At 41.4% G+C, this 24,703-nt stretch overlaps 2 long non-coding RNA genes across 3 annotated transcripts; both read left to right on the top strand.

Annotated features, from left to right (window-relative positions):
- LOC115225450 lies at nt 1-19,589 on the top strand. 2 transcript variants are annotated; one of them, XR_003882935.2, is made up of 4 exons: nt 2-616; nt 14,416-14,610; nt 17,310-17,504; nt 18,926-19,589. It is a non-coding gene; the product is annotated as an uncharacterized LOC115225450 (long non-coding RNA). The 2 variants fall into 2 exon arrangements; XR_005004056.1 differs by lacking the exon at nt 14,416-14,610 and having other exon boundaries at nt 1-616.
- A 3,850-nt stretch (nt 19,590-23,439) lies between these two features.
- LOC118768227 lies at nt 23,440-24,377 on the top strand. Its single transcript, XR_005004054.1, has 2 exons — nt 23,440-23,595; nt 23,798-24,377. It is a non-coding gene; the product is annotated as an uncharacterized LOC118768227 (long non-coding RNA).
- Nucleotides 24,378-24,703: the final 326 nt, after the last annotated feature.

Below are 24,703 nucleotides of genomic sequence, written 5' to 3'. Positions count from 1 at the left end.
CATTTTCGCGTTCTGAGTGCAAATTCCTTTCGATCGACTGAATAAGTACCAGTCAAGCTCTGGGGTCGATCTAATCGACTTGCTCTAGCCCAAAATTTCAGGTCATTACGCCTATAATACTTTACGACAGTCTCCGCAAATGTCAGTTGTGGAAGTTTTTCCCCCTTGGTAAGATTTAATTCCTCAATTACCCGATAGGGGGACAGTGGTGAATAATAGCTTCTAACGAGAACTGACAATAGTGGTGAGGTGGGAGAATATTTGATACCGTCGTCTCCGTTCTTGACTGGTTCTCTATTTTATTGACCCCGAAGAGATGAAAAGAAGAATTGACGTCGGTGAGATTTGAGCTCAAAACTTAAAAAATTGGAAGAAATACTGCATAGCGTAAAGAAGTGCTGTTAATTTTGGCGCAATGCAGGAAATTTCGTTTCGGTAATTAAAGCAAGCCATTACAGTTTTTTCATTTACTCCCCTTTGCTTCAGTCTGGCTTTCGTCGGGGAACCTGCTACACGTGGTAGCAGATTATCTTCGTCTCTTTTCTTCTAAGAAATTAGCGACTTTTGTATCAAGACTGCCGTGGAAAATGATTGTGTCGAAGATAATGATGAAATAGTGAGTAAAGCAACGATTTAATTTATTTTTAAAGAGCGTTTTTTCTTTCTACAAACCTCATATAACAACTACTGTAATGATGATGACCCAGTCATCTTACAATAGTCGAGATTTACATTTTACCCTTCATAAATACTATTCTATTTATGAAAATTGATATATCACTCCGTATTATGACCAACAACACCTTCAAACAATAAATTTCTCTCTTCTCGCCACATTCTGTCGGTATAACTATTATAATTTGATAAATTATGTGTATTCGAGTACCCTTCGGTACTACTAGCGAACAGTGGTCCCAGAGTGCGCACTCGCGCCACTGCGCTAGCTAGTCGTAAGTAGTCGATCCTACAACGCCATTGGCGATCTTTCGTCTCTAGTAAGACCTTTCCGTCAATTTCCGTAAAATTTTTTTTTTTTTTACGTATGGGCTTGCGGGAACTTTTGAAGTAATATACATACATACACCGAGTAAAAAATTTGAGTTATCTCTTTCTTTCACACACACTAACAGAAGCACTTCACTTACACAACATACTGTCTGTCTCCCACACCCCATCAAACACATACATGTACATCAATGGTTCCCATGCACGGTAACTTCAAAAGAACTTCCCTCGTCATACAATCGCTCTCTCTTAGTCTCTTTCGCTCTCATTACTTCAAAAGTTCCCGCAAGCCCATATGTAAAAAAAAAATTTTTACGGAAATCGACGGAAAGGTCTACTAGAGACGAAAGATTGCCTGATAGATTATGTTTATTCGAGTACCCTTCGATACTACTAGCGAACAGTGGTGCCGGAGTGCGCACTCGCGCATCTGCGCTAGCTAGTCGTAAGTAGTCGATCCTATAACGACTTTTTAACACTAAACCTAACCTTAGTTTGTTTATAAAAATAATTTATTTACTTAGTTTAAAAAATTATTTAGGATCGACTACTTACGACTAGCTGGCGCGTGTGCGCGCACCAGGACCACTGTTCGCTAGTAGTACCGAAAAAGCTTCTGAAAAAACACCAAATGTGATAAAAATTATGCAAATGCTGAATTTCAATTCTTCGTTCTAGACACAATGGAATTGTTCCCCTACCGGCTTTGTTTCTGCATAAATTTTCTTAGATATGCGGTATTTTTAACGAAGCTTTCCATTTTTAAATGGCGGGGATAATAACTAGTGGGGTACTACTAGCGAATTAACGAGTAGGAAGAACTACTAATGAAATAATTAAATACAAATAGTTCACACAAACGGATACACAAAACCACTCAGTAAAGCAATTGACATTGTTTAAAATATTAAAAAGATTATTAAACCTTTTCATTACCATATTTTTGATGAAGTGGTCTGCCATTGTTTCAATTAATTTGGAAAATTATGAAGAATTTAGTAAATAGAATATTAACATGGAATTTCAATAGAAGGTTTTAATTTTGATCGTTTTAAAGCAGGAAGTTTGTATTATAAACCCAAACCCAGGAGGTGATCTCAGCCAGGTTGATATTGAAACAGTTAATATAATAATTGAACTAATGTAGTTGTGATATCCGTGTTGGTGGCACGTAAAAAGCACCAACCGATCGTGGCCGTTTGCCAGCCTCCTCTGGCCCCTGTGCCAGTGGCACGTAAAAAGCACCAACCGATCGTGGCCGTTTGCCAGCCTCCTCTGGCCCCTGTGCCAGTGGCACGTAAAAAGCACCAACCGATCGTGGTCGTTTGCCAGCCTCCTCTGGCCCCTGTGCCAGTGGCATGTAAAAAGCACCAACCGATCGTGGTCGTTTGCCAGCCCCCTCTGGCCCCTGTGCCAGTGGCATGTAAAAAGCACCAACCGATCGTGGTCGTTTGCCAGCCTCCTCTGGCCCCTGTGCCAGTGGGACGTAAAAAGCACCAACCGATCGTGGTCGTTTGCCAGCCTCCTCTGGCCCCTGTGCCAGTGGCACGTAAAAAGCACCAACCGATCGTGGCCGTTTGCCAGCCTCCTCTGGCCCCTGTGCCAGTGGTACGTAAAAAGCACAACCGATCGTGGCCGTTTGCCAGCCTCCTCTGGCCCCTGTGCCAGTGGTACGTAAAAAGCACCAACCGATCGTGGTCGTTTGCCAGCCTCCTCTGGCCCCTGTGCCAGTGGCACGTAAAAAGCACCAACCGATCGTGGCCGTTTGCCAGCCTCCTCTGGCCCCTGTGCCAGTGGTACGTAAAAAGCACCAACCGATCGTGGCCGTTTGCCAGCCTCCTCTGGCCCCTGTGCCAGTGGTACGTAAAAAGCACCAACCGATCGTGGTCGTTTGCCAGCCTCCTCTGGCCCCTGTGCCAGTGGCACGTAAAAAGCACCAACCGATCGTGGCCGTTTGCCAGCCTCCTCTGGCCCCTGTGCCAGTGGTACGTAAAAAGCACCAACGATCATGGCCGTTTGCCAGCTCCTCTGGCCCCTGTGCCAGTGGGACGTAAAAAGCACAACCGATCGTGGTCATTTGCCAGCCTCCTCTGGCCCCTGTGCCAGTGGCACGTAAAAAGCACCAACCGATCGTGGTCGTTTGCCAGCCTCCTCTGGCCCCTGTGCCAGTGGCACGTAAAAAGCACCAACCGATCGTGGCCGTTTGCCAGCCTCCTGGCCCTGTGCCAGTGGGACGTAAAAAGCACCAACCGATCGTGGTCATTTGCCAGCCTCCTCTGGCCCCTGTGCAGTGGCACGTAAAAAGCACCAACCGATCGTGGTCATTGCCAGCCTCCTCTGGCCCCTGTGCCAGTGGGACGTAAAAAGCACCAACCGATCGTGGTCATTTGCCAGCCTCCTCTGGCCCCTGTGCCAGTGGCACGTAAAAAGCACCAACTGATCGTGGTCGTTTGCCAGCCTCCTCTGGCCCCTGTGCCAGTGGGACGTAAAAAGCACCAACCGATCGTGGTCATTTGCCAGCCTCCTCTGGCCCCTGTGCCAGTGGCACGTAAAAAGCACCAACCGATCGTGGACGTTTGCCAGCCTCCTCTGGCCCCTGTGCCAGTGGCACGTAAAAAGCACCAACCGATCGTGGTCGTTTGCCAGCCTCCTCTGGCCCCTGTGCCAGTGGCACGTAAAAAGCACCAACCGATCGTGGTCATTTGCCAGCCTCCTCTGGCCCCTGTGCCAGTGGCACGTAAAAAGAACCCACTACACTCACGGAGTGGTTGGTGTTAGGAAGGGGCATCAGCTGTAGAAACACTGCCAGATCAGACTGGAGCCTGGCGCAACCTCCTGGCTTCCCAGGCCCCGGTCGAACCATCCAACCCATGCTAGCATGGAGAACGGACGTTAAATGATGATGATGATGTTCTGGTTCTATCTTGTCTGGAAATTCTGGTCAAAAGGAGGATCCATGCATGATATCTAAATACTTCCCATCTTTCACCGTTGACTCATTAATATAAGAAAGCTTTTTATATTAAACTAGCAGTATCGCCCGGCGTTGCTCGGGTTTGTAAGGGAAATAACTATATAAGCATTTTTAGAGAGTTACTTCCCTTATGGATGCCAATTCGGGCTTTCTTAGCCATTTCTGTTTTGGTGTCTTCAAGCCATGAAGTCGTTCTAAAAGAACGCTGGTCTCCTTGACAACGCTTTACGACGTTGATTTCCTTACACTCCCTTCCCCACAGCTTCACGAGGGAGGGAAGAAGGGGGAGAAGCAAACACTAGTGCAGGTGTTTGAGCGTGGACGCCAACTCCGCCGCCATCGACACATGAAAAAAATATGCATTAAAATGGAATAAAAAATGATGTTAAATTATTTTTAAAATCATAGACTCATCGTAGACGCGCGCTAATACCCAGACGGGCTCGATATGAATCACGACTATAAGATACCTGAATTTGGTTAAACTGCACCGCAAAATGTGGGAGTAGTTAGGAATCTAAATGGAAGGGGACAGACACTCACACAACTACCATTTTATATATATAGATGTATTTCATGGACTGATTTTTGGTCACGATTGCAAATATTTCCCAAATTAGGTGTATAACTAAGTATTTAATTTTCTGAAATAAAACTGCATTTAGTCATTATAGCTTATTTGCTGAAGGACATTTGCCAATTCTTTTTACTAGTTCTGTGGCCCACCCATAACTGATGTTTGCACAGAATACTTTGTTTAGCTAATTGTCTTACTGCAAATATCTGATCTTATACGTTGCTTTAAGAAGTTGCTGTTGTAAATGTCATTCAACCTGCTAAAAAAAACAGCCAAGTCTGTTGGTTCGAGGAGCACAACTATTCAACTCCATTCCGGTACATGTCAGAAATCTATCAGGATGCAGTGTGGAATCATTCAAATTGCAGCTGGATAGATACTTAAGCACCATTAGAGATGAACCCCATCTCCCAGGATATACACAACAAGCACAAACTGACTCAAACTCGCTCCTACACATGTCAAAATTAAACAGAGAATACAACCTGGCAACCACACCAGACTCTGAGGGTGGAGTCTTCGACTTGGCCTGAGCATGGACTCAAACTCAAATGAAATGAAATATCACTCTTGCAAAAGAAGATAGGATGATCTCAACTGGAATGCTTTTGATCAGTCAGGATTGCATGGTGGTGTTGTGGTTGATCTTCAAGGAAATAGTTTCCGTTTATTCTTTTTCTCAAATTGCTGATACTATTCATTACAGCTTCTGACAGAAGTATCCCTGTTTTTCAGTGATAAGGTGGGGGTTTGGTCTCTGATTGCACAGAGCCAGAGCAGATACACTGCAAGGCATCCAGACCAGTGTCCTAACAATACTGCCAGCTGACTGCACTGGGCTGGAATTTTTATCAACCTTGAAAGATGAAAGGCAAAGTAGACCTTGGTAGGATGTGAACTCAGAACACGGAGATTCAACAAACACCACATGGCATTCTGTCCCACACTCTAATCACTGTGCCAGTTTGTTGTCTTTAATGGTGCCTGGTGCTAAATAATTTTTTTTCTAGTTTGGCCAGTCACTGTCTGTCAATTTTTCATCTATCACTATATTTAGGTTCATTTTGCTACATTCACTGATTACTGTTCCAAATAACCATAGTGGAACATACTCTGCTTTAGGTTTTGGATGTTTCATTGAATAAGTTCATTTCAAAGAACTCCCTGAGGTATGTAAAATGAACAGTGATGCTAGTACATACAGTAACTACTGTACATGAGATTTGGTGAACCTTTAGTCACTTAACCTACAAAAACAGCAGCTAAATTCCTTTACATCCTATCATTAAAAAATAGACCCCTCAAATAATGCATTAAATAATGTTAGTCCTTGATACAAAAACACTGGATGATCTCACTGGAATGGCTTTGATCATAGGTCTGTTCCTGCTCATTTAGGGAACATCTCTCTCTCTCTCTTCTCTCTCTCTCTCTCTCTCTCTCTCTCTCTATATATATATATATATATATATATAATATATATATATATACATACATATATATATATATATGGCAAAATGTGTGTGTGTGTGTGTGTGCATGTCCTTTATACAGGTCCACAATTTTTCAGTTGGAGGGCTTGCACTTTCTATGGTCATCAAAAACCATCCAGAGCCATTGAAAGATCAATGGAAGTGACTTTTTTGTGAATTTTCTACCCAAAACCCAATCAAAATGCCCGAAGCTTGATACGCCAATTGAATGCCAGCTAGCTGTGTGTGATTGGTCGGAGATTTGGACAGTGCTCGCGTGTATGTGCGCATGCACTAGCACTGTGACCCGGCGTTGCCAGGTCATAGTGCTAGTTTGGGTTAATCAACAACTTGTGGCTTGAACACATTTGAACACTAACTAATTCTTAAGACCTATGTGTCTCATTAAATTTCAACCCTGTGTAATTTCTATGGCTTTTTAATATTCATCAAAAAATGCAGTATATATAATTCTTCTGTCTAAGGTGGCAAGCTTTGTGGAATTACTCTTGGTTTTTCTTTATGTTCTAATTTCAATTAATGCTGAGGTCAACTTTGCTTCTTTTATCCTTTTGGTGGTTGATAAAATAAAGTAAGACTAGTACATCAACTTCCCGCTCCCCAACCTCAAAAATTTCTGGCCTTGTACCAAAATTAGAATCATCATCATTTTTTGTGTCTCTTTTTTTTTTTTTTTTGCTGTCAAGGTTGGACAAGAATTCTTGAAGCGGTATTCTATGGCAGATTACACTTCCTGAGGCCATTCCTTATTTATTTTCAACTAAGGTTCTTCATTCCCTAGCTCTTCAACTATGAAATCACTGAACTACAGGGCATTATGTAGAACAAATGTTATTGTGCCCAAGTTGCATCACTGCATGGTAGAGACACATGTGTGCACATGAATGTGCACACATATACAGAAGGCGCAAGCATAGCTGTCTGGTTTGCTTCTCAACCATGTACTTTTGGAGTCAGTCCTACTGTATGGAAGTGTTTTTTTACATAACTTTATTTTTTTGTCTGGAACAGTAAATTTACTATAATAGAATTTCATATCATCATCAATATCAATATATTAAAGTGATATCATCATCATCATCGTTTAACGTCCGCTTTCCATGCTAGCATGGGTTGGACGGTTCAACTGGGGTCTGGCGAGCCCGAAGGCTGCACCAGGCCAGTCAGATCTGGCAGTGTTTCTACAGCTGGATGCCCTTCTTAACGCCAACCACTCCGAGAGTGTAGTGGGTGATTTTATGTTTCACCGACACAGGTGCCAGACGAGGCTGGCAGATGGCCACGCTCGGATGGTGTTTTTTATGTGCCACCGGCACAGGTGCCAGACGAAGCTGGCAGACGGCCACGCTCGGATGGTGTTTTTTATGTGCCACCGACACAGGTGCCAGACGAGGCTGGCAGACGGCCATGCTCGGATGGTGTTTTTTATGTGCCACCGACACAGGTGGCAGACGGCCACGCTCGGATGGTGTTTTTTATGTGCCACCGACACAAGTGCCAGATGAGGCTGGCAGATGGCCATGCTCGGATGGTGTTTTTTATGTGCCACCGACACAAGTGCCAGATGAGGCTGGCAGATGGCCATGCTCGGATGGTGTTTTTTGAAGGTAGAAAACTGGAGTGTTGGTTCTGAGCAAAATCTTGGTAAAATCAAATTGTCCTTTCAGTTGCTGTAAGCCAATGAAATGACTACTTGTTTTATGAACTAACTGAAAGACACCCATTGTGTGTGTGTTTGTGTTTTATTGTCTGGATGTCATACACTGATTGTAAACAGTTACTCTCATACAAGCAGTTGTTCATTTGCAGTCTTGCTGGGAAATGTCTGATCATTGTGCTGGTTGTGTTTGAAGGACTTAGGAGAAATATTATCTCACTCAGAAACGGGTGATGGTTGCCAACAAGAAGAGCATCCACCCATTGAAAATCTGCCTCAGTGAATCTTGTTGGATATATGCAAGCATGAGGAGGCGCAATATTTGTGTACTCTGTCTTTATTCCACCACCTATACTATGCATAGAAAAGGTGGTGTTGTAAATAAAATATACACGGCTTAATTAACAATGAACAGTCAAAGGCACAAATGTGATATCTACTAATGAGCAAGTCTAATATATAAATTCTATATATAGAACTTCGTTTTGAGTAATTCATCATGTTTGGCCTCTGTCTCCTTCACTAGTTTTGAGTATGGAGGCGCAATGGCCCAGTGGTTAGGGCAGCGGACTCGCGGTCATAGGATCGCGGTTTCGATTCCCAGACCGGGCGTTGTGAGTGTTTATTGAGCGAAAACACCTAAAGCTCCACAAGGCTCCGGCAGGGGATGGTGGTGATCCCTGCTGTACTCTTTTCACCACAACTCTCTCTCACTCTTACTTCCTGTTTCTGTTGTACCTGTATTTCAAAGGGCCGGCCTTGTCACTCTCTGTGTCACGCTGAATATCCCTGAGAACTACGTTAAGGGTACACGTGTCTGTGGAGTGCTCAGCCACTTACACGTTAATTTCACGAGCAGGCAGTTCCGTTGATTCGGATCAACCGGAACCCTCGTCGTCGTAACCGACGGAGTGCTTCCATCCACTAGCGAATAGTGGTCCTGGTGTGTGCGCTCGCGTACTCGCGCCAGCTAGTCATGTCTAGTCGATCCATGCTTTGTGTTTTTGTGTGTTATATAGTTTGTTTAAAAAATTATTTATTTTGTGTTTTATTTACTTTGCTAGGTAGTCGTAGGGTCGACTACTTACGACTAGCTAGCGCGTACCGGAACCACTGTTCGCTAGTAGTACCACTAGGGGTAGGAAGTTGAAAATTTTCTGCTGAAGTTGAAATTATTCATATATATATATATATATATATATATACATGTATAGACACATCTTTAATTAAACTATTGACCGCCTTAAAACGGATTTCAACAGACAAATATTACTATAATGGATAATATAAGCATATAACTACTTATACACACATACAATAAATACAGACACACACACATTAGTCAGACATATAGCCACATATACACACACTGCAAGAATATATTTATTTATAAAGTTTAAACAGAACATGGAATGAAATGTATTGGCGATATTTCGTCTCTAGTAGACCTTTCCGTCGATTTCCGTAAAAAACTTTTATTTTTTTACATAAGTAATGAGAGCGAAAGAGACTAAGAGAAAGCGATTGTATGACGAGGGAAGTTCTTTTGAAGTTACCGTGCATGGGAGGCATTGATGTACATGTGTGTGTGTGTTTGATGGGGTGTGGGAGACAGACAGTATGTTGTGTAAGTGAAGTGCTTCTGTTAGTGTGTGTGAAAGAAAGAGATAACTGAAATTTTTTACTTGGTGTATATGTATGTGTATTACTTCAAAAGTTCCCGCAAGCCCATATGTAAAAAAAAAAATTTTTACGGAAATCGATGGAAAGGTCTACTAGAGACGAAAGATCGTCATGAAATGTATTTATTTATAAACTTTAAACTGAACTTCAATTGTTTTATAAACCTAACAGCGTGAAACAGTAAATTAACGAAAGTATAAACCTGACGACGTAAATACACGAAGTGGACGACTTTCACTTTTGTCAGCTAAAAGCATGACAGTGCCGATAAATCCAACTTCATTTTTGCATGCTGTCTTAATGAATGCTTGTTCATTTTGCTGACGTGGGGACCACACACATACACAGCTAACTCAGCTTACGTGCTTCACTGGTGTCTATCATCTGTCCATAGGAAATAACTCTTTTACCAGATAGCAGATATTGTCGAGAATGTCGACGGCAGCTAATAAATGATTAATGTTAAGCTTCTGCGTGTTTTGCAAATGGCTGAATTGTGTTTCCCGCGCTGTAATTGCTTTAGCTTCACCACAAGGCCTTATATCAAATCACTTACCAGACAAGTACCAAGTACATTTTTATTATTATTCCGGTGAGGTCGACTTTGCCTTTCATCTTTTCGAGGTCGATAAATTAAGTACCTATTTCTTTATTACCCGCAAGGAGCTAAACATAGAGGGGACAGACATAGGCATTAAGTCGATTACATCGACCTCAGTGTGTAACTGGTACCTAATTTATCGACCCCGAAAGGATTAAAGGCAAAGTCGACCTCGGCGGAATTTGAACTCACAACGTAACGGCAGACAAAATACCTATTTCTTTATTACCCACAAGGAGCTAAACATAGAGGGAACAAACAAGGACAGACATAAGCATTAAGTCTATTACATCGACTTCAGTGCGTAACTGATACCTAATTTATCAACCCCGAAAGGATGAAAGGCAAAGTCGACCTCGGCGGAATTTGAACTCACAACGTAACGGCAGACAAAATACCGCTAAGCATTTCGCCCGGCGTGCTAACGTTTCTGCCAGCTCACCACCTTGTCGATAAATTAAGTACCAGTTACGCATTGGGTTCGATGTAATCGACTAGCCCCTCCCCACAATTTTCGGGCCTCTTACCTTTAGAAGAAAGGATTATTATTAAAGCGGCGAGCTGGCAGAAACGTTAGCACGCCGGGCGAAATGTTTAGTGGTATTTCGTCTGCCGTTACGTTCTGAGTTCAAATTCCGCCGAGGTTGACTTTGACTTTCATCCTTTCAGGGTCGATAAATTGAGGACCAGTTACGCATTGGGGTCGATATAACCGAATTAATCCGTTTGTCCTCTCTATGTTTAGCCCCTTGTGGGCAGTAAAGAAATAGGTATTTCGACTGTTCTGAGCTCAAATTCCGCCGAGATCAACTTTGCCTTTCATCCTTTAGCGGTCGATAAATTAAGTACCAGTTGAGTACTGCGGTAGATCTAATCGACTAACCCTCTCCCTCCAAATTTCAGGCCTTGTGCCTATAGCAGAAAGGATTATTACCTCCGCCTTAGCGTTTGTTTGTGGATAAGACATCTCAGGAACCGCTGGATGGATTCGGATGAAACTTTCAGAATTGCTTGGCCTCTGACAGGCAAGATACAATTTTGAGATCATTCCGGTACCGAACAAGGATTCTGGATTATTTTTCCGATTTTTCTTTAAACTTAACAGGTTCATTTTTAGTATTCTCGTTTGTGAGAGCAGTCGACTTTATTTCAGATATTCTCATTTTAAAAAATCATCATATCGTGGGATCCCGGAACATCTCGCTGTGCTTGAGGAGACCTGTTGAGTCAAGAGCATGTACATGAACATCGAACCAAATATCAATGGAAACAGTAGTTGCGATACCTGTGCCGGTGACACATAAAAAGCACCATCCGAACGTGGCTGTTGCCAGTGCAGCCTCCACTGGCTTCTGTGCCGGTGGCACATAAAAAGCACCATCCGAACGTGACCGATGCCAACCCTGCCTCGAATGGCTTCTGTGCCGGTGGCACATAAAAAGCACCATCCGAACGTGGCCGATGCCAGAGCCCTCTGGCACCTGTGCAGGTGACAGGTAAAAAGCACCCACTACACTTGCGGAGTGGTTGGCGTTAGGAAAGGCATCCAGCTGTAGAAACACTGCCAGATCAGACTGGAGCCTGAGGCAGCCCCTGGCTCCTCAGACCCCAGTCGAACCATCCAACTCGTGCTAGCGCGGAAAACGGACGTTAAACGATGATGATGATGATCTCTGGCTAATCGTTGAGAAGACATTGGTGTTGCCTTGGTGGAGGTTTGCACTCACTGAATGCTCTTGTTATATTAAGGGGGTCAAGCCGGCAGACTTATGCTGGGCAAACTGTTGAGCAGTATTTCCTCCAACTTTACCTTTGAAATTCAGAAAGCACTAGGGCTGACTTTCAAAATTGAAGTTTGATTAAAATAAGGGATCTTTTCCTTTTGAACGGCAGATGTCAACACAATTTCTAGTTAACTAAACACTTTTAAACTTCGTATACTGGTAGAATGTGTTTATAAAACATCTTTTTCTCTTGGCTTCATTGAGAAAATTCTACAATTTGTAAGATATTTGGGATCTTTTCGGTTTGAACGGCAGTTTTTTAAAATAATTTCCACGTAACTAAACACTTTTAAACTTCGTATACTGGTAGAATGTGTTTATAAAACATCATTTTCTCTTGGTTTTATTGAGAAAATTCTATAGTTTTTAAGATATTTGGGTCTTTTCGGTTTAAACAGCAGTTTTTAAAATAATTTCCACGTAACTAAACACTTTTAAACTTCGTATACTGGTAGAATGTCTTTATAAAACATCTTTTTCTCTTGGCTTTATTGAGAAAATTCTATAGTTTGTAAGATATTTCGTCTGAAAATCCGAGCATTTCGGCAATTTTAACCAATCGATTACCTCCATTCAACTAAAATCATTTGCTGCGTCTAAAACTGAGACAACATCCTGTAACTAACCCTAAACCTCCCCCCTAACCGTAACCCTAAATTTTTTTTCTTAATTGTTAAATTAATTTAATTCCATTGCTTTAGGTTTTTTTTACACGTGTATCTCAAAACGAATAATTTTAGATGCACGCGTAACAATTAATAAAAAAAAATTTAGGGTTAGTTACAGGATGTTGTCTCAGTTTTAGATGCAGCAAATGATTTTAGCTGAAAAGAGAGCATAGGATTGGTTACAATTCGAAAGATTAAACTACGTTAAACTTACAAATTACAATTTTCTCAAGAAAGCCAAGAGAAAAAAATGTTTTATTTTGACACATTCTCCCAGTATACGAAGTTTAAAAGTGTTTAGTTAACTAGAAATTGTGTTGAAAACTGCCGTTCAAAAGGAAACGATCCAAAATAAGTACCAGCTGGGGTCGATGTAATTGCTTCATCCACCCCACCCCCCGAAATTACTGGCCTTGTGCCAAAATTTAAAACCATTGATTTCAAATTTTGGCACAAGGTCAGCAAGTTCATAGGAGTGAGTAGTCGATTACTCTTTTACTTGTTTCAGTCATTTGTCTGCGGCCATGCTGTAGCACCGCTTTTAGTCGAGCAAATCGACCCCAGGACTTATTCTTTTGTAAGCCCAGTACTTATTCTGTCAGTCTCTTTTTGCTGAACCGCTAAGTGACAGGGACATAAACACACCAGAATCAGAGCCAGAGCTGGATTCAGCCAGATTTGTATCAAAAAGGTTAAAAATATCATGGTGACCGATAGAATAATTACTAGGCTTACAAAGAATAAGTCCCGGGGTTGGTTGGCATTAGGAAGGGCATCCAGCTGTAGAGACTCTGCCAGATCAAGATTGAAGCTTAGTGCAGCCATCTCATTCGCCAATCCTCAGTCAAATCTTCCAGCCCATGCTAGCATGGAAAGCAGACGTTAAACGATGATGATGATGATAACAAAGAATTTAGTAAAATAACTTAGTTATCATACCCTTTCAGTCATGAATGACCATGGGATTGCACGTAGAATGTTTCCCTCCGAGTCACAATTCCATAACAAGGTTATGGCAGACCAGTAGTTGCTCATGCATACCAGCCTCCCCTCTCCATGCCACCAATGCTATCCAAGGCAAAGGTAACGGCCAATACAGCTTGGCACCAGTGACATCGTAACTCATTTCTACAGGTGAGTGAACTGGAGCACAACACACAGCCCAGTTCAGAAATAGAACTCACTACCTCATGAATGTGGGCCCTCTGCTCTAACCACTGATCCATATATATAATGTTTTATTTTTTTTTTGTTTTTTTAAAGTCTAAAGTCCTCTTTGGTCATGAATTATCATAGAATTCCATATAGAAAGTTCCCTTATACCGTCAGTATCTACATTACTCTTTTACTTGTTTGTCATTTGACTGCGGCCAAGCTGGAGCACCGCCTTTAGTCGAGCAAATCAACCCCGGGACTTATTCTTTTGTAAGCCTAGTACTTATTCTATCGGTCTCTTTCTGCTGAACCGCTAAGTAACGGGGACATAAACACACCAGCATTGGTTGTCAAGCAATGCTAGGGGGACAAACACAGACACACACATATATACATATACATATATACGACAGGCTTCTTTCAGTTTCCGTCTACCAAATCCACTCACATGGCAATGGTCGGCCCAGGGCTATAGCAGAAGACACTTGCCCAAGATGCCACGCAGTGGGACTGAACCCGGAAACATGTGGTTGGTAACAAGCTACTTACCACACAGCCACTCCTGCACCTATATATATATACATATATATATATATATACGAAGGGCTTCTTTCAGTTTCCGTCTACCAAATCCACCCACAAGGCATTGGTCGGCCCGGGGCTATAGCAGAAGACACTTGCCCAAGATGCCACGCAGTGGGACTATACCCGAAAACATGTGGTTGGTAAACAAGCTACTTACCAGACAGCCACTCCTGCGCCTGTCTATTTTTTAAAGTTTGCTTTGTCTTACATTATTTTTTTCTCTGTAATTTCAGATTATCTGGTGATACTGGCATCTACAGACGCTTTTACATCAACAATATTTAAAATCTGTGAAAGAGGGATAAACATCTGCATATTTTGGTGTGAGAAGAATAAATACGGAAAATGAATTATGTGAAAGCAAGGTTAAATCTGTAACTCAGTCTATAAAAGGATTGATTCTTCTGCTGCTACAGAAGAAGGAACAGGTAAGATATTATACCATTGTGATATCTGTAAGGAGATATATTCTCAAAACGATAAAGTCCACGTTGCAGTGATATGTGTTGTAAATCAGTCTCAGTAAGTAATGCTTTAACTCATTAGCATTCAGATTATTCTTATTTCTTTATTGCCCACAAGGGGCTAAACATAGAGGGGACAAACAAGGACAGACAAAGGGATTAAGCTGATTACATCTACCCCAGTGCGTAACTGGTACTTAATTTATCGAACCCGAAAGGATGAAAGGCAAAGTTGACCTCGGTGGAATTTGAACTCAGAACGTAACGGCAGCTGAAATACCTATTTCTTTACTACTCACAATGGGCTAAACATAGAGGGGACACACAAAGGGATTAAGTCCATTTCATCGACCCCAGTGCGTAACTGGTACTTAATTTATCAACCCCAAAAGGATGAAAGCAAAGTCGACCTCGGTGGAATTTGAACTCAGAAAGTAACGACAGAAGAAATACCTATTTCTTTACTACCCACAAGGGGCTAAACACAGAGAGGACAGACAAGGGGATTAAGTCGATTACAACTACCCCAGTGTGTAACTGGTACTTAATTTATCGACCCCGAAAGGATGAAAGGCAAAATTGACCTAGGCGGAATTTGAACTCAGAACATAGCGGCAGCTGAAATGCCTATTTCTTTACTACCCACAAGGGGCTGAACATAGAGGAGACAAACAAGGACAGACAAAGGAATTAAGTCGATTATATTAACCCAGTGTGTAACTGGTACTTAATTTATCGACCCCGAAAGGATGAAAGGCGAAATCGACCTCGGCGGAATTTGAACTCAGAACGTAGCGGCAGACGAAATACCTATTTCTTTACTACCCACAAGGGGCTAAACACAGAGGAGACAGACAAGGGGATTAAGTCGATTACATCTACCCCAGTGTGTAACTGGTACTTAATTTATCGACCTCGGCGGAATTTGAACTCAGAACGTAGCGGCAGACGAAATACCTATTTCTTTACTACCCACAAGGGGCTAAACACAGAGGAGACAGACAAGGGGATTAAGTCGATTACATCTACCCCAGTGTGTAACTGGTACTTAATTTATCGACCCCGAAAGGATGAAAGGCGAAATCGACCTCGGCGGAATTTGAACTCAGAACGTAGCGGCAGACGAAATACCTATTTCTTTACTACCCACAAGGGGCTAAACACAGAGGAGACAGACAAGGGGATTAAGTCGATTACATCTACCCCAGTGTGTAACTGGTACTTAATTTATCGACCCCGAAAGGATGAAAGGCGAAATCGACCTCGGCGGAATTTGAACTCAGAACGTAGCGGCAGACGAAATACCTATTTCTTTACTACCCACAAGGGGCTAAACACAGAGGAGACAGACAAGGGGATTAAGTCGATTACAACTACCCCAGTGTGTAACTGGTACTTAATTTATCGACCCCGAAAGGATGAAAGGCGAAATCGACCTCGGCGGAATTTGAACTCAGAACGTAGCGGCAGAAGAAATACCTATTTCTTTACTACCCACAAGGGGCTAAACACAGAGGAGACAGACAAGGGGATTAAGTCGATTACATCTACCCCAGTGTGTAACTGGTACTTAATTTATCGACCCCGAAAGGATGAAAGGCGAAATCGACCTCGGCGGAACTTGAACTCAGAATGTAGTGGCAGATGAAATACTGCCAAGCATTTCACCTGGCGTGCTAACGATCCTGCCAGCTCGCCACCTTTCAGATTACTCTGTCAGATGTAATACTTAGGTATTCACATCGTTTTCAATTCAGCATTAATTATCTTGTAGCTTTCAGATTTCAATGGTGTGATTGCTTAGTTTTAGAATGACATTACAGGGTATGTGTGAGAGGCCTGATTTGGTCGGTTTCAGCATAAATTAGACAAAATATTTCAACTGGATATGTCTGGTTTAATCCTCTAGCATTCAGGTTACTCTATCAAATGTAATGCTTATTTATTCACATAGTTTTAAGTTAACCCTTTAGTGTTCAAATTTCTCTATTAAATGTAATACTTTTTCACTCAGATTGTTTTGAATTAATCATGCATTACCTTATAGCTTTGAGGTTTCAATGATGTGATTGTTTGTTTTTAGAATGTCAATGTAGGTTAGGTGTGAGAGGCTAGATATGGCCAGTTTGAATATAAAATATGTAGAATATATTGGGCCGGATTTGGCCGGTTTAGGCACTAAAGGGTTAAACAAACATTATCTTGTGGCTTCGAGATTTCAATGATGTGATTTACTCTTTCACTTGTTTCAGTCATTTGACTGCGACCATGCTGGAGCACCACCTTTAGTCGATCAAATCGACCCCGGGACTTATTCTTTGTAAGCCCAGTACTTATTCTATTGGTCTCTTTTGCCGAACCGCTAAGTGGCAGGGACAAAAACACACCAGCATCGGTTGTCAAGCAATGCTAGGGGGACAAACATACACGCACATACATATATAGGACGGGCTTCTTTCAGTTTCCATCTACCAAATCCACTCACAAGGCATTGGTCGGCCCGGGGCTATAGCAGAAGACACTTGCCCAAGATGCCACGCAGTGGGACTATACCCGAAAACATGTGGTTGGTAAACAAGCTACTTACCAGACAGCCACTCCTGCGCCTGTCTATTTTTTAAAGTTTGCTTTGTCTTACATTATTTTTTTCTCTGTAATTTCAGATTATCTGGTGATATTGGCATCTACAGACGCTTTTACATCAACGATTATTAAAATCTGTGTAAAAGAGATAAACATCTGCATATTTTGGTGTGAGAAGAATAAATACGGAAAATGAATTCTGTGAAAGCAAGGTTAAATCTGTAACTCAGTCTATAAAAGGATTGATTCTTCTGCTGCTACAGAAGAAGGAACAGGTAAGATATTATGCCATTGTGATATCTGTAAGGAGATATATTCTCAAAACGATAACCCCAATAAACACAAATATATTCAAGCAAACTTATTGATTCACATATTATTCAGTTTCCGTCTACCAAATCCACTCACAAGGCTTTGGTCGGCCCGAGGCTATAGCAGAAGACACTTGCCCAAGGTGCCACGCAGTGGGACTGAACCCGGAACCATGTGGTTGGTAAGCAAGCTACTTACCACACAGCCACTCCTACGCCTGATGTTTGTAGTAAATCATTATCCCTTGGAATTATCTTGATAAACTCAGTATGTTTACATAGAGAAACAATATCACTGATGTGTTACCAATAAATATATTCAGGCATATTTACACAGTAGAGAAACCATATCACTGTGATATCTGTTGTGAATCATTTTCTCAAACATTACGTAAACTGCACACAAAAACATCCATACATGAGAGAAACCATATCGTTCTACTATCAGTTGTGAGTAATTTTCTCAATAACAAAAATCAACTACCTATAGTACAGTCTAGTTAACCCTTTCATTACCAACCCGGCTGGAACTGGCTTTGGCTCTGTAGTACAAATGTCTTGTTTTCAAAAGTTCTGAATTAAAATCTTCCACAAAACCTTAGTCACAATTTATGTTCCTAACACTAGCTGAATGATAACTAAGTTATTTTACTAAATTCTTTGTAATATTTAAAGTCAATTGAAAAAGAAACACAGAGCATCTCGACAGAAATATGGTAACAAAAGGGTTAAAGACAGTCAGTCATGTGTCTTCAGTGTGCACAAGATTTGGCTGCTATTTCTAACAAGTGAAACAAAATCTGCAAATTTACCCTTTCATTACTAACCCAGCTGAAACCAGCTCTGGCTCTGTAGTACAAATGTTTTCTTTTCATAAGATTTGAATTAAAATCTTCCACCAAACCTTAGTCACAATTTGTTCCTATCACTAGCTTAATGATAACTAAATTATTTTACTAAATTCTTTGTTATATTTAAAATTAATTGAAAGAAACACAGAGCATCTTGACAGAATACAATAACAAAGGGCTTAAAAATATATGATAGAGAAACAATTTTTAACCCTTTTGATACCAACCCGGCTGAAACCGGCTCTGGCTCTGTAGTATAAATGTCTTGTTTCCGTAAGTTTTGAATTAAAATTTTCCACCAAACCTTAGTCATAATTTATGTCCTAACACTAGCTGAATGATAACTAAGTTATTTTACTAAACTCATTATATTTAAATTAATTGAAAGAAACACAGAACATCTCAAAATAAATACAGTAAGAAAAGGGTTAATACAGTTCAATGGAAGGCAGGAGAAAGATAACACCTAGGGATTGCACTCTTGCCTTTTTCAGTATTCTCTGTCTTACAATATTTTGTTTTCTATCATTTCAGATTTTCAGATGACATCACCCTCTACTGATGGAGTCGGCTACTCTGGGAAACCTGTTTAAAATCTCAGCCAAGGCAGCATCTGCATCAATTCCACGAACTAATTGGGTGAAATGTTTCACGAGTCACTTAGCTCAGTGGTACAGCATGCTTAATTGGGGTTCGAGAAGTATGGGTTTGGCCATCTGTTGCGGCTTGCCGTGCAATTTTTGCACTCAAGAAGACCTGCCCTCCACAGCAGAAGTGTTATGGTTGCGTCACCTGGTGAAGAAGATTGACCTGCAAGCGCCCTGTGTCAATACCACAGAAAATGCACTTGTATTGGTGTCATGTAAAATATCTCATGCTGGTGGCCCGTTAAAAGCACTCCGCACACTGTAAAGCGGTTGGTGTTGGGAAGGACATCCGGCTGTAGAAACCAAGCCAAGTCAAACTGGAGCCTAATGCAGCTTCCTAGCTTGCTTGTTCTGGTCAAACCGTCCGACCCATGCCAGCACGGAAAACAGACACGAACCCTTTAATGTTAGATTACTCTGTAAGATGTTCTGCTTATTTATTCATATTGTTTTGTGTTAATCATGCATTAGGTGTAAGAGTGGCTGTGTGGTAAGTAGCTTGCTTACGAGCCACAAGGTTCCGGGCTCAGTTCCACTGCGTGGCACCTTGGGTGAGTGTCTTCTACTATAGCCTCGGGCTATATATATATATACATGTATGTATATGTACATATATACATGTATGTATATATATATATGTATATGTACATATATATATGTATGTGTGTCTGTGTTTGTCCCCCCAACATTGCTTGACAACCGATGCTGGTGTGTTTACGTCCCCGTAACTTAGCGGTTCGGCAAAAGAGACTGATAGAATATGTACTAGGCTTACAAAGAATAAGTCCTAGGGTCAATTTCCTCGACTAAAGGCAGTGTTCCAGCATGGCCACAGTCAAATGTCTGAAACAAGTAAAGAGAGTAAATTCGCTACATTCGCATGAGGATATTGGTTCTGTTAAATATCTTCGAATGTATGTTGTCCAATGGAAACTTTGCCTGTTGCTAGCCTTTGCAATTAAAATGTAATTCTTTTAAATTTCGTTTTCGAAGCACCGGTAATAATTACCCTCCACATGTTGGTGAGTAATTAAGTTACCTTTTTGCGAGAATTATTTTACAACTGATATCACAACGATATGGATTCTTTCAATGTACAAATACGTTTGTGTGTTTTTAGGGTACTGATCTCAGAAAATGAAGTGACACAGATCTCTCTGCAAAACGTCTGCCACTACGTTGTGAGTTCAAATTCCGCCGAGGTCGACTTTGCCTTTCATCCTTTCGGGGTCGATTAAATAAGTACCAGTTACGTACTGGGGTCGATGTAATCGATTTAGTCCCTTTGTTTGTCCCCTCTATGTTTAGCCCCCTGTGATCTATCATCATCATTTAGCGTCCGTTTTCCATGCTAGCATGGGTTGGACGGTTCAACTGGGGTCTGTGAAGCTGGAAGGCTACAGTTAGCTTTTTGCGAGAATTATTTTACAACTGATATCACAACGATATGGATTCTTTCATTGTACGAATACATTTATGTGTTTTCAAGGTACTGGTTTCAGAAAATGAAGTGCCACAGATCTCTCTGCAAAACGTATTTCTACTTCTTCTCTATGTATACGTTTGTGAGATGTTATGGTACCGATCTGTAAGAATGATGTGCCATAATTTTGACAGTGATCTGGCTTCTCTTTGATTTGAGTGCATTTATTTTACCAGTTGTGCAGAAACGTTGGCACGCCAGGCGCAATGCTTAGCAGTATTTCGTTACCGCTCTGTTACGAGTTCAAATTCCACCGAGGTCGACTTTGCCTTTCATCCTTTCGGGGTCGATTAAATATGTACCAGTTAAGTACTGGGGTCGATGTAATCGATTTAGTCCCTTTGTCTGTCTTTGTTTGTACAATCATGTCAGTGAAATCTTAAAGCTACCAGATAATGCTTGAATAATTAAAAGCGATGTGAATAAATAAGTAGAGGCGCAATGGCCCAGTGGTTAGGGCAGCGGACTCGCGGTCGCAGGATCGCGGTTTCGATTCTCAGACCGGGCGTTGTGTGTGTTTATTGAGCGAAAACACCTAAAAAAGCTCTACGAGGCTCCGGCAGGGGGTGGTGATCCCTGCTGTACTCTTTCACCACAATGGCGGTGCCCCAGCATGGCCACAGCTCAAGAGCTGAAACTGGAAAAAACAAAAAACAAACAAACATTACACTTGACAATAATCTGAATGATAAATGGTTAAAGGGCGAGGCTGATTTCAAATAAGTGTTCATTATTTGCTCAACCATGAGATGCTGAAATGTAAAAAAATACAGGTTTTGAAATAATCTTTGAGAAATTAAGAAAAACAGTTTTAAAACATTTCTTTACAATTTTTAAGAGGGACTTTATTTGAGTGATGAATAAGTTTATTTTCTAACAAAGTCACCTTTTGAAATTCAGTGTCTTGCCATAAGTGGAAAGGCACAAGTTGTACAAAGCTAAATATCTTTTGTATTTTTTGTCTGTGGCTTTCCACAAACATAGGTGTAGGAGTGGCTGTGTGGTAAGTAGCTTGCTTACGAACCACATGGTTCTGGGTTCAGTTGCACTGCGTGGCGCCTTGGGCAAGTGTCTTCTACTATAGCCTCGGGCCGACCAAAGCCTTGTGAGTGGATTTGGTAAACAGAAACTGAAAGAAGACCGTCATATGTGTATGTGTGTATATATATAATGTATGTATATATATATGTATGTGTGTCTGTGTTTGTCCCCCCAATGTTGCTTGACAACCGATGCTGGTATGTTTACGTCCCCGTAACTTAGCGGTTCGGCAAAAGAGTCCGATAGAATAAGTACTGGGCTTACAAATAATAAGTCCTGGGGTCGATTTGCTCGACTAAAGGCAGTGCTCCAGCATGGCCACATTCACTTGACTGAAACAAGTAAAGAGAGTAAATTCGCTACGTTCGCATGAGGATAATGGTTCTGTTAAATATCTTCGAATATACGTTGTCCAATGGAAACTTTGCCTGTTGCTAGCCTTTGCAATTAAAATGTAATTTTTTTAAAATTTCGTTTTCGAAGCACCAGTAATAATTACCCTCCACATGTTGGTGAGTAATTAAGTTACCTTTTTGCGAGAATTATTTTACAACTGATATCACAGCGAAATGGATTCTTTCATTGTACGAATACGTTTGTGTGTTTTTAGGGTACTGGTCTCAGAAAATGAAGTGCCACAGATCTCTCTGCAAAACGTATTTCTACTTCTTCTCTATGTATACGTTTGTGAGATGTTATGGTACCGATCTGTAAGAATGATGTGCCATAATTTTGACAGTGATCTGGCTTCTCTTTGATTGAGTGCATTTATTTTATCAGTTATGCATTCATGTTGAGAGTGATTTACCACAGATCGACAGGCATCACAGTGATCTATTTTATCCCATTATGAATACAATAGTGTCTAATGAGGGTATATTTTTGAGGAAATATCCTTTTATTGAAACTTCTCTCAGTTCAAATTCCATAATTATTCTTCTCTCACCACAGTATACAGACGCTTATCGTTTCTTCATAGTTGATTCTTAAATATTTATATTTCCAATGTTGCCGCTGTAAAGTGGTTGGGATCAGGGGGGGGGGCATCCAGTGATAGAAAGCAAGCCAAATCAGACTGGAACCCGGTGCAGCTCGCTAAGTCTGGTCAAACCATCCAACCCATGACAGCATGGAATATGGACATTAAAAGATGATGATGATTATGTTTAATTCTTGTCAGCTGCAGTCTTGTGATCTTTTTAAACATGGACAGCCATTAGAAACTACTCTGTAATTTGTAAGGCGGTGAGCTGGCAGAAACGTTCTGAGTTCAAATTCCACCGAGGTCGACTTTGCCCTTCGTCCTTTCATCAAAGGTGGCAAGCTGGCAGAAACGTTAGCAAGCCGGGCAAAATGCTTTGTAGTATTTCATCCGCCGCTGTATTCTGAGTTCAAATTCCACCGAGGTTGGCTTTGCCTTTCCTCCTTTCATCAAAGGTGGCAAGCTGGCAGAAACGTTAGCAAGCCGGGCAAAATGCTTTGTAGTATTTCATCCGCCGCTGTATTCTGAGTTCAAATTCCACCGAGGTTGGCTTTGCCTTTCCTCCTTTCATCAAAGGTGGCAAGCTGGCAGAAACGTTAGCAAGCCGGGCAAAATGCTTTGTAGTATTTCATCCGCCGCTGTATTCTGAGTTCAAATTCCACCGAGGTTGGCTTTGCCTTTCGTCCTTTCATCAAAGGTGGCAAGCTGGCAGAAACGTTAGCAAGCCGGGCAAAATGCTTTGTAGTATTTCATCCGCCGCTGTATTCTGAGTTCAAATTCCACCGAGGTCGGCTTTGTCTTTCATCCTTTCGGGGTCAACATAATCAACTTAATCCATTTGTCTGTCCTTGTTTGTCCCCTCCATGTTTAACTCCTTATGGGCAATAAAGAAATAAGGAACTACTCTGTAATTTGTAATGCACATTTAATCTGCATACAAAATGCATTTTGCAGACATTCTATAGATTGATTAACAGAAATGCTGCCATTAGTCTCAGTCCAGAAGAATTATCTTACAGTAATTCTACCACAGATTTATATCTCCTAGTTTGTATCTGTTGTATATAAACGTTTTCCTTTCATTTTTGAAGCTTGATAAATATTGATGATGTATCTGATGTGAATGTTATCAGATAATCTGAAGCCCAATGGATAAGGCACCGGCCTCCTAAGCCAGGGATTGCGGGTTCTCGTCCTGTCGGGGGTATGATTTAACACCTTTTTAAAAGGTGGTGCTCCAGCATGGCTCCTAGTTTGTGTCTGTTGTATATAAACGTTTTCCTTTCATTTTTGAAGCTTGATAAATATTGATGATGTATCTGATGTGAATGTTATCAGATAATCTGAAGCCCAATGGATAAGGCACCGGCCTCCTAAGCCAGAGATTACGGGTTCGTGTCCCGTCGGAGGTATGATTTAACACCTTTTTAAAAGGTGGTGCTCCAGCATGGCTCCTAGTTTGTGTCTGTTGTATATAAACGTTTTCCTTTCATTTTTGAAGCTTGATAAATATTGATGATGTATCTGATGTGAATGTTATCAGATAATCTGAAGCCCAATGGATAAGGCACCGGCCTCCTAAGCCAGAGATTGTGGGTTCTTGTCCCGTCGGAGGTATGATTTAACACCTTTTTAAAAGGTGGTGCTCCGGCATGGCCACAGTCAAATGACTGAAACAAGTAAAAGGGTGTTAGCTACTGAGGTTTCATAAAATGCTCTCAGACATGTCCATTGTACATGTATACACATGCACCTGTATGCATTATACGTACATAGAGCAAAGGGTGATGACCCTTTTCAGTCATAAATGACCATGGGATTGCACTTCTGAGAGAAAAGTCCAGGCAGGGTTGCTTATGGGAGATCAGCAGTCACCCATGCATACCAGCCTCCATTCTCCATGCCACTGTTATTAATCCAAGAGAAGGGCAAAGGGGCCCGATACAGTTTGGCATCAGTGATGTCACAACTCGTTTCAACAGCCGAGTGAAGTGGAGAAACGAGAAATAAAGTGTCTTGCTCAAGGACACGACACACAGGCTGGTCTGGGAATTGCACTCACTGTCACATGTCCTAACCACTGAGCCATGCACCTTCACATGTACAAAAAAAAAAATGTACATTTGGTGGTGTCGAGAGCTGGCAGAAACATTAGCAAG

The sequence above is a fragment of the Octopus sinensis genome, linkage group LG27 (assembly GCF_006345805.1).
Source record: "Octopus sinensis linkage group LG27, ASM634580v1, whole genome shotgun sequence".
NCBI classification, from domain to species: Eukaryota; Metazoa; Mollusca; class Cephalopoda; order Octopoda; family Octopodidae; genus Octopus; species Octopus sinensis.
This window is presented reverse-complemented; position numbering and strand designations above follow the sequence as displayed.